This window comes from Rousettus aegyptiacus, unplaced genomic scaffold (genome assembly GCF_014176215.1).
Source record: "Rousettus aegyptiacus isolate mRouAeg1 unplaced genomic scaffold, mRouAeg1.p scaffold_m13_p_2, whole genome shotgun sequence".
Classification (NCBI taxonomy): domain Eukaryota; kingdom Metazoa; phylum Chordata; class Mammalia; order Chiroptera; family Pteropodidae; genus Rousettus; species Rousettus aegyptiacus.
This window is the reverse complement of record NW_023416295.1, coordinates 105,692,758-105,705,911: the sequence shown is the minus strand read 5'-3', so window position 1 is coordinate 105,705,911 and position 13,154 is coordinate 105,692,758. Positions and strand designations below refer to the sequence as shown.

At 35.6% G+C, this 13,154-nt stretch overlaps 1 protein-coding gene across 1 annotated transcript in view; it reads right to left on the bottom strand.

The window, feature by feature from the left end:
- The window catches only part of SLC6A15 (solute carrier family 6 member 15), a 49,530-nt gene extending 36,947 nt beyond the window's left edge, over window positions 1–12,583 (bottom strand). The window contains exon 1 of the mRNA XM_016143625.2: window positions 12,237–12,583. The gene's annotated coding sequence lies outside the window, so the exon portion shown is untranslated. The remainder of the gene's footprint in view (window positions 1–12,236) is intronic.
- Between the last annotated feature and the right edge of the window lie 571 nt (window positions 12,584–13,154).

Genomic DNA, 13,154 nt, shown 5'->3' with positions numbered 1-13,154 from the left:
ATTTGCTAAAGTATCACTGGCCAAAGCAAGTCACACAGCTAAATCCAGATTGATTCAAGAGTGGATAAACACCACTTACTGATGGAAGAAGAGACAAAGACCAATTGTAAAGTGTGTGAGTAGAGGAAGATAATATTATTGCTGACATATTTGAAAATAATATTTCAAATTCGTCTAGTTAGATTTCCCTTCCCTGGGAAACACTGAGGAGATAAATACTGAGTTGGCATTTCATTTAATTCTAAAAACATTATGCCCAGGCTGAAACTACTACCGTAGTCATGGATCCTGGTTCCTACTTTTCAGAACTGTTCTCATTCTTGACCTTTACCATCTCATTGCCAAGCACATTGTTGTTTCTTTGAGCTCCTGCCACTCTGCACCTTAGCCAGCATCAGTTTCTGTAGCTTGTCGAACAAAGAGCCCTAAATATTAACCAATTAAATATGTAAAACAATTGATGTCTTTCCACTTATCTATTGCATATAAGGACTCACATAAAAAATACGTTGGGAATGTAAAATTATTTAAATTTAGACATATATACATTTTTCTCATTCCATTTTATATTGCTTTATCTTCATGCATATTTTTTCCTTAAAAATCTATTTTGAATCACTTAAAATTAGATCTAAAACTTTTGTAAAATCAATGTAATAAATTTCTAACTCGGAGGTTCTCAAACCTAAGCATTTTTAATGTTTTTTTTTTCTTTTTAAGATTGTTTACTTGCCTTACAATATAAATTCTGAAATCAACTTGTAAATTCCTATCCCCCCCCCCCCCCCCCAAAAAAAACCTGCTTGACGTTTTAAATGAGACTACATGGATTCTATAGAACCATCTGTGGAATACTGACACCTTAAAAAACTGAGTTTTCCAATCTATGAATATGGTATATATTTCCATTTATTTATATCTTTAATTTCTCTCTAGAGAAAAGTATATTTTACTAGAAACTTTCTATCCTGCAACAATGCTAAGTCATGTTATTGATTTTTTTTAATCTCTTAGGATTTATATATATATATATATATACAATATGTCATCAGTAAATAAATATAGTTTAGCTTTTTCTAATTGTTTATCTTAAATTTCTTTTTATTAACTTACTTATTGTACTGGCTAGAACATCCACTAAAATTTTAAACAGAAGGCTTAAGAGCAGACATCTTCATGTATACCCCGATGTTAGTGAGAAAGTACTCAATATTTTACCTTTAAGTACAGTGTTAGGTATGGATTCTTTCACAGATAGCTTTTATCAGTTTAGAGAAGTTTCTTTTTTATTCCTAATTCAGTGAGTTTTTTCTTTTGAATCATAAATACCAAATTTAGACACGTAATTTTCTGCCCTTATTAAGATAATCGTATAACTTCTTAACTTGTTCATATAGAGTATTAAATTGATTAGCTTGGTATCTTAAACCAATCTTTCATATGGGATAAACCTCACTTAATTATGATCTATTACCTTCTTAATATATCACTGGAATCAATTTGCTAGTATTTTGGTAAGGAATTTTTCAACTATAATCATGGGAAAATGTGTGTAATTTTTATTTTATTTTAATTTATTTTTTTATTTTGCTTCTCTGATTTTGGTGCACATATAAATTAAATTTTTAAGTGGGTTCTCTCTTTTTCTGAGCAAATACATGTAGAATTAGTTTTATTTCTTCCTTAAATATTTAGCAACAGTCGCTGATAAAGCCATCTGAATCTGGAGTTTTCTTTTAGGTAATATTTTAAGTTAAAAATTCAATTTGTTTCATTGACATATGGGTACTTAGATTTTCTTTTTCTTGTATTAGTTTGGGTAAATCATGTTTTTTGAAGAATCTGTCCATTTCATCTAAGTTGTCAAATTTATTGGCATAAAGTGATTCATAATATTTCATGGATTTTTAAATATCTGTAGAATTTGTAGTCATATCCCATTGCTTATTTCTGATTTTAGTAATAGTCGTTTTCTCTGCTTTTGTCTTGATTGGTCTTACTAATACTTTCACTATAGAATTAACTCAAAATATTATGCAATTCTTACTACAATTTTCAAGACTTTTGGCTTCTTAACAATTGTTACAAACTCTTTTGAAATTACATTATACTAAATTTTAATTAATGTTTCCAGTGAAAATATGCAAAGACTTAAAACAGCAGGCAGGCACTTGCATCTTAGAAAGGAAAGATGACTCAAATAGACATGCCTGCACTGGCGAATTATTGGGATATGCCACAGCTTAACATTCTACAATTAAGAACTAAAAAAGTAGTAAATTATCTCTCAACTTGGACAAATTCAAATTATACTGAGCAAATTTTTCCTAAAATATGAACTAATTCTGAACATTGAATCAGAAATCCACTGTAGATTCAAATGAAATATATTTTCTAATTCAAATATAAAGGATAAAAAGTTAAGCCTATCTGAATAAAAACAAAATGTTGAACCATAGACAACACCAAAGAAAAAATGGCACACGTTGCAAAGTTTACAGTTATGGATTAGTTGTAAAAAGAAAAGAGATTAGATAAAATAGTAATGATTTTGACAAATATAAAATGTTTTCGACAATATACAATGCAACCTAAACATTTCCTTTGCAAAGTGTATCCTCTTTACACAAAATAATTACATTAGACAAAAAGATAACAAAAATCACAGAGACAGTCAAAACAAGGAAAACTTTTTATAAATGACCATACAAAGTCACAACTTTATAATATAGGTTTTGCCCCAAAATATGGACTATAACACACTATCAGGAGATGAAAATTTTTAAAAAGTAACAACATCAAATGTTAGTGAGGATGCAGAGACACTAAATCAGTCATGTATTGCTGAAAGAAACAAAAGATAACACAGCCACTCTAAAAAATAGTTGGCAGTTCTTTTTAACTCTTATAATAGTTACCATAGTGACCACCAATTTTCACTTCTAGACATATGTCCAAGAGGAATAAAAATGTATTTTCAAGCACAACCTTATACATGAAAGTTCATATCAGTTTTATGCATAATATCCCCAAAGTGGAAACTACACTAGTATCCTTCAATGAATGAATGGGTGGATAAACTGTAGTATATCCATGTCATGTAATTGCTGCGATAAAAAAGAAAGAACTTTTGATACATTCAACGACTTGGATGAACCGAACGGGAATAATGCTGAGTAGGGGCAAATAACAATTTCAAAAGGATACATATTTCATGATTCCATTTATATGACATTTGTGAAATGAAATAATGATAGAGATGAACCACAGAATAATGGTTTCTAGGAGTTATGGTAGGGAAGGGCAAGTGAGTATGCTATAAAAGGGTAGTAAAAGATTATATTTTGAAATACTACAATTTAGTATCTTCATTGTAATCAGGATTACATAAATCTACATATTTGATAAAACTGCAAAGAACTATACACACACATACACACAGGCAGGGAAAATTGCTACATAACTGAAATAGTCCTATGGATTATACTAATATCCATAGGCTGGTTTTTATATTGTGCCATATTACTTTTATACGAGATTGTAAAATGGAAGAGGATAAGTGAAGGTTGAACGGGATCCTTTGTACCTTTCTGTTAGCTTGCAATTATTTAGAAATTAATCATAATTGTAAAGTAATTTCCATAAATTGAAATGTGTTTTGTTGACATCTATGAACCAAAGACAGATTTTAAATCCTGCTTAACTAAAGGTCTTACAAGTTTTTTTAACATTTTTAAAATAGATAGAAAGTCTTTTAAAGACTCAAAATTTTATTGACATATGAAAACACTTCAAATGTAGGCACTGTAGTTATTTCCTGAGGCTGCTATAATAAATTACTTCTAATACAGTGACTTCAAAAAATAGAAATTTATTCTTTCAAAGCACAGAAAGCCAGAGATCCAAAATCAGTTTCAAGTCAAGGTGCTGGCAGGTCCTCATTCCCTCAGAGGGCTTGAAAATAGAGTCTGCTCCTTGCCTCTTCCAGCTTCTGAGGGTAGTCTGCCTTCCTTCACTTGTAGCCACATCATTTCAATCTCTACCTCCAGGTGGACATTGCTTTCATCTGAAGATTGTCTGTATACGCTTTATTCCCAAATAACTTGAATATATTATTTTAAAATAAACAACAACAAAATATCGCCAGGGCTAGATGGTTTCACTGGAGAATCCTATCAAATATTAAAAGAATTAACACCAACTCTACAAATCTCTTTCAGGCAATACAAAATGATAGAACACTTCACAATTAACTTTATGAAGCTAATATCGCTCTAATACCAAAATCATACAAAGACAATACCAGGGAAAAAATGACACCGTAGATCTATATCCCTCATGAATATAAAAACAAAATTCCTTATCACAATATTAAGAAACAGAATTTGGCAATATATAATAATTATACACCATGAATAAGTGGGATTTATTCTAGGTATACAAAGCTGGTTCAATATTCAAAAATCAATAATGCAGTATATAATAACTTAAAGACAAAAATATTATATGACCACACCAACTGATGCAGAAAAGACACTTGACAAAATTCAATATCCATTCATGATTAAAAACTGTCAAACTAACTAACTAAATAAAACCCAACTAGGAATAAAAGAAATTTTCTCAACTTGGTAAAGGTCATCTGCAAAAAATATACAGCTGACTATATTTACCAACAAAATACAATGATTTTCTCTTAAGATTAAGAACAAGAAAAGAATGTCTTCTCAAGTTTTTATTCAACATATTACATACTGGATGTTCTAGCCAGTACAAGAAGGCAAGAAAAGGAAATGTAAGGCATATAGATTGGAAGAAAGAAAAGTTTTCATATCCATAGATATTTTGTTTGTCTATGTTGAAAATCCAAGGAATTTTTAAAACATGGAAAGTACTTTTATGCTGAGAACTACGAAGTGCTAATGAAAGAAATCACACAAGACCAAACATAGACAGATGTACTATGTTCATAGATTGGATGATTCAACATAATAACTGTCAAATTTTCCTTAATCGATATGCAGGTTATGCATTTCAAAATCCCAGCATTTTTTAGATATAGGTAAGATTATTCTGAAATATATGCAAAGAAGCAAAAAACTAAAATAGCTACAACATTTTGAAATGGAAGAATGAAATGAGAAAAGCCAGTCTACCTGCTTTTAAGATTTACTATGTAGTTAAAGTAATGAAGACTGTGTGAAAATAGACACATAGATCAATGGAACAGAGGAGGGTGCCTATAAATAAACCCACACAAATATGCCCAACTGATTTTACACAAAGGTGCAAAAACAATTTCAATGGATTAAGGAGAGCTCTTTTAACAAATAGTTCTGGAATAAAAAAAATTCCTAGGCAAAAATAAAATCTCGATCTAAATCTCACATCTTATATAAATTTACTCAAAATGAATCGTTGACTTAAATATAAAACATAAAACTATAAACTTTTAAAAGAATCCACCAAAGCAAAAATTGGAAAGATACACTTAGAAATTAAAAAACTTTTTCTTTGTGAGTAATCTACTAAAAGAATGAAAAAATAAGCTAAAAACTGGGAGAAAATATTTACAGACTACATATCAGAGAAAGAATGGATATGAAGGATCTGTAAAAAACTCATAAAACTCAGAAATTAAAAATGCTTTAGAAAATGGACAATAGACATAATAGGACATTTCAATGAATACGGCAAATAGATGGCAAATGAGCACATGAAATGAGGTTCGATATTATTAGCCATAGGGAAATGCTAATTAAAACTACAGTGAGATGTCACTGCATAACTATCAGAATAACTAAAATACAGAATTTAGTGACAACCAAATTCTATCAAGGATACAGAGAAACTGGATGGTTTAAACATTACTAGTGAGAATGTAAAATGATACAGCTCCCTAGAAAACTAAATGTGCCACTACCATATAACCCAGCAACTGCACTCCTTGGCATTTAACCTGGAGAAATGAAAACTCATGTTCCATAAAATTTGTAAATGAGTGTCCAAAGCAGCTTTATTTATAATAACCCTCTACTGAAAACAACCCAAATGTCATTCAATGGATGAATGCTTAAGTAAACTATTAAGTCCAAACCATGGAGTACTATTCAGAAATAAAACAAGCCAACTGCTGATACACACAACTTAGATGAATCTACAGACAATTATGCTCAGTGGGAAAAGCCGACTCCAAAAGGTTGCACATTGTATGATTCCATTTATATAACATTCCTGAAATGGGAAAATAATAAATTTGAAGAAGAGATTAGTAGTTACCGGGAGTTAATGAGGGGTTGGGAGCAGGAATAAGGCGTTTGTGCAACACAGGGACCCTCATAGTGATGGAACTGTTCTGTAATTGAACTCTATCAATCTCAATATTCTAATTATGATATTGTAGTATAGTTTTTGCAAGACGTTACGTTTGTAGAAAACTACATAAAGGGCACACAAAAATTATTTGTACTTCTTAACAACTACACGTTGTATTTTCAAAAATTTTTGAAAAAATCCTCAGTGAGCTCACTAAAAACATATGCATTTTTATACTGATATAACTGGTTAAATTTAGTGAAACCACTAAATCTCATCTGCTGCTCTAATATAATTTTATTCTTGAAAATGTTGAAAGAGAAAACTTTCTTGTAAATTCAAAAACTAGAAAAATCAGAGCCAAAATACCCCACTTTTATACCTTAATCATTTCATTTGACAGCATCTAATGCCTGGATACTGTTTTCCCAAGGAAATCTGCTTATTTTCACTTCAGAATATTTTTAATATATATTTTGAACAAATAATATAGTAATATGGTATTAAAGGGCATGGAGTAAATAATATCTTCTCACCCTTTCACCCCAGCATATCCAGTCCCATCCTTACCTCCCTGTAAGTCATCAAAGTTCTCCACAGATATTTGCCTCACCTATCGAACTTGTTTCTTTTTATGCAACTGTTACTATATACATAATTCTACATTTTTTTTCATTTAAAAATTCTTCAAAACCTTTGATCTCAATAAAGTAGCTTGTTTTGTTTTTAATGAGGGTATGATGACAGTATATCATATATGTAGGTCATTTCTGAGCATGTACTTCAATGATAAAAAAAATAATTCTGTATACCTGGCATGTGCATATTTGTAGAATAAATTTCTAAAGCTGGAACTGTTTAATTAAAGGAGATACACTTTTAAAATTTCAGTAAATATTCTCTGTTATAAAAGTTGTCTCAACTTGCACTACCACAAGCAATACATGACAGTTCCTGTTTCCTTCTGCCCTCTTCCAAAATCTTTTTGATTTTGCAGAACTGATAGGTGAAAAGTTCCCGAGGGTAAGCATTCTATTCAAAGATAACAATCAATTAGTCTTATGTAAAAGGACACATTCACACATAAGTCACAAGGAAATAAAGTGACCTTCAAGACTAAAAACATCTCTATCCTGTATCAAATAATACTGTGCATTTAAAACCGCTCTTTAATGGCCATTTACAACAACTCAACAACAACAACAACAACAAAATATTTGGGAATAAATTTAACAAAGGATGTGAAGGATCTATATACTGAAACCTACCAGATATATTTAAAAAAAAACTGACGTCACAAAGAAATGAAAATATATTACATGTTCATAGATTAGAAGAATCCACATAGTTAAAATCTTACTCAAAGTATTATACAGATTTAATACAACCCCTATCAAAATGCCAATGACAGTTGTCAAAGAAATAGAACAAAAAAAAATTGTTAAATTTGTATAGAACCACAAAAGACCCTGTATAGCCAAAAGAATCCTGTGAAAAAAGAATAATACTGGAAGTATCACACTCCCTGATTTCAGATTATAATACAAAGCTACAATAATCAAAACAGTATGATAATGACAGAAAAATGACACACATACCAATGTAACAAAATCGAGAGCCCAGAAATAAGCACACCTGTATAAGGGCAAATAATTTTTGACAAAGAAGCCAAAAACATAATATAAAGAAAAGAAAGGCTCTTCAATAAATGGTACTGGTAAAAACTGCAAAGCCACATGCAAAAAAATGAAAATAGACTGCTATTTGATACCATACACAAAAACCAACTCAAAATGGATCAGAGACCTAAGTATAAGACTTGAAACAACAAAATACATTTAAGAAAATATAGGTACTAAATTAATGGACCTTGCCTTGGTCTCAGTGGGCATTTTATGAATTTGATGACCCAGGGAAGGGAAGCAAAAATAAATGAATGAGACTTGTCAAAATAAAAAGCTTCTGCACAGCAAAAAATAAATAAATAAATAAATCAACAAAACAAAAAGGCAACCAACCAAAAGGGAGAAGATATTTTCAAACGATACTTCCAACAAGGGGTTAATACCCAAAATATATAAAGAACTTATACAATCCAATTTAAAAAAATGGGCAGAGGATCAGAACAGATGCTTTTCCCAAGAAGACATACAAATGGTCAACAAATATATGAAAATAAGTTCAACTTCACTAGGCATAAGGGAAATACAAATCAAAGCACAATGAGATACTACCTCGGACTTGTTAGAATGGCTATTACCAATAAAACAAAAAACATTGGGGAGGATACGGAGAAAAAGGGCCCCTTATACACTTTTACTAGGAATGTAAATTGGTACAGCCACTGTAGAAAATAGTATGGAGGGTCTTCAAAGAATTAAGAATAGAGCTACCACACCCAGCAATCCCTCTTCTGGGTAACTACCTGAAAATTTAAAAACATTTGTAAAGATATATGTACCCCTATGTTCACCGCAGCATTATTCATGGTAGCCAAGGCATGGAAACAACCTACATGTCCTTTGATGGATGATTGGATAAAGAAGATGTAGTACATATATACAATGAAATACTACTTTGCTGTAAGAAAAAATGAAATATATCCATTTGCAACAGAATAGATGGATACTGAAAGTACCACATTGACTGAAATAAGTCAGATGGAAAAAGACAACAATGAAATGATTTCACTCATATGTGGGATATTAAACAGAGAGCAAAAAATGAACAAACAAAAAAACAAACAAAAAAACTCATAGATACAGACAACAGAGTGCTGGTTACTAGAGCAGAAGGGAGTGAGGGTAGGTTGAAGAGAGTAAACGAAGTCAAATATATGGTGATGAAAGCAGACTAAACTTTGGGTCGTGAGTACACCATGCAATATACAGATGATGTATTACTGAATTGTGCACTTGAAACTTCTTTCATCTTATTAACCAATTTTATGTCACCCCAATGAATTTAATTAAAAATAAAACACACTGTAGCCCGGTCTGTAAGGCTTGTTCTTTTCACCTAGAAATATAAGACAATCATTATTGGTCAAAGTTAATATTTAAGCAGATACATTTATTAAAAATTATCTACTAAATATGTCTAGAAGAGTAGATAGGACTTGTTTTACATTAGGAGGTAAATTAAAAATAAATTTAAAGATTCCTGTCATGTAACCTTGAATGTTTTCATGCATCGGACTTATGTCCATGGTTTTTGTTAAAAGTGCCATCTGCTCAGAAACTATTTTAAAATCTCCTCTGCATAGGAATATCTTATTATATCCAACCAATCATGCATATGCATATAGTAATAAGAGTTAACATACTCTCCAAAAGAAATTGAGAAAAGCTTTCTGAAATTTAGATAATCAGAATGGTCTCTTTTAGGTTCATCATTCTATGTCAATGACTTTTTTAAATTACCTGGATCATAACCCCATAGTTCAAAAGAATGCAAATTTCTTGCCTATTCTTATGCAAATTTTACTTTTATGGCAGGACAAGGCTATTTTCTAACATGCACATAGTATATTTAAACTATGATCATTGAGTAAATCAATTATTATAGAGTTTAGGTTTTAGTAATTATTCTGTCCTATTTTAAATTTTCAATAATTGAAAAGGCATCTCACTGATTATTGGTATCCGAAATAGCTATGATCCAATTTAAAAATTCTTTATTATTTGTTATGATTTGAATGTGCCCTCCCCCTCAAATTCATATGTTGAAACTCAAACTCCATAGTAATGGAATTAGGAGTTGGGGCCTTTGGGAAATGATACAAGAGACCCCAGGAAGCTAAGCAGCCCCTTTCACCCTGTGAGGACAGGAAACAGACTTTCTTCAGACACCCAGAATCTGCCCATTGCTTGCTCTTGGACTATCCAGTCTCCAGAACTGTAAGAAATAAATTTCTATCATTTTTAAACCACCCAGCTCATGGTATTCTTTTATGGCAGTTTGAACAGAGTATTTCTTATTTACTTTATTAATTGGATAATAAAGCATTTATTTCCCAGAAACATGTAGAAATATCTTTCTTAATGCCATTAAAATACTAATATCTTCAGTTACACATATAGGTATTATAAAGAAATTCTTGAATCAAGAATGTAACTGTGCAATCAGAAAAAGAAAACATTTCAACAGAGATTACCTTCTTTTCAAAACTGATTTTATCTGTCTTTTTGGAAAAAAGAATGCATTGAATACTTCATTTTGAGAAAAAGCATCAATGAATCCAATTTAAAATTTGGTGGGATAATTTATTTTATTTCAACAAATGCGCATATATCATTGTTCATGTGAATAGAAAAGGCACTCACACTCACAAAGAAAAAAATAAACGAGTCCGATGGTCGAATATTCGGAATTTAATGAGAGAAAGACACGTATTCTTCAAGGAAAATTGAGTCCATCAAGTACTTTAAGTACCTACTAGAAGTCAAGCCCATGACTAAGCGCTGGAGACAAGCAGGGCTGCTTCTCAGCACGTCTTGCAGAAATGGGGCTGGGTAGGGTAAGCAGCCGAGTGGGGATGCTTCGTCAGAGAATATTCCTTAAAGCAAACACATTGTTTCAGAGATCCCGGGAAAGCAAGCAGGCATTGACAGCTACAAAATAGCTTTAAAAACTGGGTGATGGGGAGCCTAAATGCAGTACATAAGGCAAAACCTTCAGTCCTTTCGGTTTCTGCACAAATCGTGCAGACTAAGACTGGGTCTACTTTTAAGAACTGAAAGAAAAACGGCCGGACAGGGAGAAATGGTCGCAGTGTCATTTGCATAGGCACCCAAACACTGTTGACGTCAGCACGCCCTAGTGCGAACCCCGCCCCATCTTACTCCAGCATTTCCCTGCGAGAGAAGAGGAAGGGGAAAAGGGAAAGATAGACCCTGGAAACCGCCAGCCTGGGGCTTGACTATCCGCGAATGCGCGCAAACGCCCCTTCTCTGCTTAACAGAAAAGAATTCCCGCCCCTGAGACCTCTGCGACAGAGCGGGTGACACCTGTTTCCAGGAGGTCTCGGGCGATTTGATTCATATAAGGCTAGTGTGCTACGACTGAAAGGCTCTCCCTGTGCTCGAAACCGTCCTCTGCCCTGGCCACGCACAGACTTGCTCTGTGAATGACACGTACAAACAGTCCGAGTTTCCAGTTCTTCCAATGCTCTCCTTAAAATCCCGGCACCATCACCCTCACCGTCACACTCAGTTTCCTGGGTGCAAAGAAACACACGGGCTGTGTTTTTCCCGGTAGCCACGTGCCTCGCTCACGGCAAAAGGCCCACTTTAGGGACATTTAACGCAGGATACCTCTGGCAGAAGGGAATTGGGGTCACATGAAAACACATCGCCTTCAGTTGTCGCCTTCAGCAGTTCCAAGAGCAACCAGAAGTGAATAAAGAGTGAGGGTGCCCTCTCACCGCCCCACCTTTCACCCGCACGAGGATCGCCTTCCACCTCCCCTAGAACCCCCGGAGCGCCTCGTTGCGTCCAGACCCTCCCAACTTTCTTGTCGGAGTTGCCCCAGTCGGACGCCACCCTTCAGCTAACCCCGGCTTGATTTGGAAACGACTAGTCTCTCAGGGATGCTGTGGGCAATTACGCGACGAGAAGGAAAAGATAGAGGCACGTTTCAACCCATGTGCTTCCCTACACCTACGCGCCAACTCTCGCCCCTCACCCGCCTCTGTGCAGGTGCAGGATGCAGAGCCTGGAGGGTCGCCCGCTGAACCCAGCTTCGCCCTCCCCAGGCTCTAGAGCCTCCCTCCCTCCCCTCATCTCTGGACACAACCAGCGTCCTTCCCGGGATCCAGCCATCAATTCCGCTCCCAGCCCGAGTCCTGGGGCTCCAGGATGGCTAACGGTGCGCCCCACCCCACCTAAACCCGGCTCTCAGCAGTGGGAGCGTGTCATTACCGTTAGCGTGTCTGAGCCGCGCCTCCTGCCGCTCCCACGTCCCGACAGTGGCAGCACTGGCAAAAGGTCCGGTCCAGGGGGCTGTGATGGAGGCCGCGAAGGAGCTGTCTGGAGAGACTCAGCTTTTTGCTGCGGGCAGGCCGAGAGGTGGGTCGAAGCGGGTAGCCGCCCTGCGGACGGGCACGGAGAGACTCGCGAGCGCCTGTGTGTCCGCCAGGAAAGGACCACGAGATGCAGCACGCGGGTGTGCGTGCGCGGGTGTGTAGGAGTGTAAGTGAGGGTGTGACGGAGGCTCCCACGTGCCCGGCCTGCCGGTGCGGCGGTCGCCAAAAAGCTGCGGGGGAGGGGGAGAGGCTGCAGAGGGTTGGGGGAGGGATCCAGGTCTCCCCGCTGGGAGCTGCTTCTCCGCGCCGCACTACCCACCCCTTGACGCAGAGGCGGCTGCGGCTGCCCTGCCGCGTCCTCCCTGCGCTCAGGCTGGGCCCGTCAGGGGCGGGGTTGACGCGGGAAACCCACTCCAAAACCAAACCAAACCAATCCCCCTGCCATCCAGTTCTCTTTAACCCACTCAACCGAAAGGATAGGCACCAGTTGCCCGACCCCGGCCTTTGTCTTAGGAAGAGTAACAATAGAAATGGTCTTCTCACCTGGATACTTTGTGAGATTCTGTAACCCAAAGAAACTGTTTCCCTAGGCTTTCTCTCCAAGCTGGCTATGTACAGCTCTTGCAAAAGAAAAACACTCTGGGCATTTACTGTTCGTCAAACGGTGGCCCAATAGAGCTCAGTGATTCTGGTCGGGTTATGAAAAGCTGTTTTAGGGAGCTGGTCCTCATCCTCTGTTGGTTCCTTAGCTTCTATCTCTTTTCCAAGAGATCTCATTACCAGATGAAGGCTGACTTACCTCCTGCAGTAATCA